Source organism: Octodon degus, unplaced genomic scaffold (assembly GCF_000260255.1).
Source record: "Octodon degus isolate 3935 unplaced genomic scaffold, OctDeg1.0 scaffold00315, whole genome shotgun sequence".
Lineage (NCBI taxonomy): Eukaryota > Metazoa > Chordata > Mammalia > Rodentia > Octodontidae > Octodon > Octodon degus.
Genome location: NW_004524891.1, coordinates 1,322,691 through 1,323,819, shown reverse-complemented (window position 1 = coordinate 1,323,819; position 1,129 = coordinate 1,322,691). Strand labels below are relative to the sequence as shown.

Below are 1,129 nucleotides of genomic sequence, written 5' to 3'. Positions count from 1 at the left end.
CCAGGAATGAGCCCTTGGCCCCTGCGCCTGCTTGCAGGCACTTTAATGCTGAGCTATTTGTTTTGTTTTGTTTTGTTTTGTTTTGTTTTGTTTTGTTTTGTTTTGTTTTGTTGGTAGAACCGGGGATTGAACTCAGGCCCTTGTGCTTGCCAGGGAAGCGCTTATCTCCCTGGCCCCAATAAGTGCTTCTACTGAGCTATCTCCCCAGCCCCCTCATTCAGTTTTTCAGTAAATCTGTCTTTTTTGAGGGTCTTCATCTGAGCTCCATACAATGCTCTCATCTGGGAGCTTTTATGGTTTGTATCTAGATATTTGCCCAAAATTCATATCATCATAAAGTTTTTCAGAGGTGGGTTAAATGTGCTGGGATTAAGAGTACTAGGATCAAAGGTGCTAGGATTGGGGCTGGTGAGATGGCTCAGTGGTCTAAAGCACCTACTTAGAACAAGCTTAGCAAAGCACAAGGGACCGCAGTTCAATCCCCCAGCACCACATGCCAGCCAGCCCCGCCCCCTGGTGGGCTGAGCTGGCCACATACATAAATAAAATAAATTAAAAAAAAAAAAAAAGGTGCTAGGATTAAAGGTATGGTGATTAGCTTTGCGCAGTGGCAGTGTCATAGCCAATGAGGTTTATCTGAGGCGCGATTATTGCTAATTAAAGGTATGGTGATTAAGGGTTTGGGGATTAAGAGTGAATGATTGTTGGATTGGTACCCTGATTGGATTGGTATTGCCTTTATCTAGAAGTCTAGATAAAATGGAAGAGGCAGAAAGAGGCTTGTTTCCCCTTTTGCTCTTGTTGCTTTTGCTATCTTGTGAGCACCATGAACTGTTCTCTGTGATGCCCCTCTGTCAATCCACCTTTCCTTGGAGTCAATTAATTATGGACTGAAACCACCACAAACTGTAAGCTAAATAAACCTTTCCCCCTATAACTTTGGGTGTCAGCTATTTTGTCTCATAAAAGAGAAATGTAACTAAGACTATCTCAGAGTCAGGATCTTGGGGAGAACTGCTATCATGAGTGACTGTATACAAGAGAATGTTGATTCAAATTGGAAAATTAGATCAGAATTGGGGCTGGTGAGATGGCTCAGTGGTCTAAAGCACCTACATAGAACAAGCTT

The 1,129-nt window shown here is 42.8% G+C and overlaps 1 pseudogene; it reads left to right on the top strand.

Annotated features, from left to right (window-relative positions):
* The first annotated feature begins 596 nt into the window (after positions 1-596).
* LOC111814439 lies at positions 597-723 on the top strand (annotated as a pseudogene).
* The last annotated feature ends 406 nt before the right edge of the window (positions 724-1,129 follow it).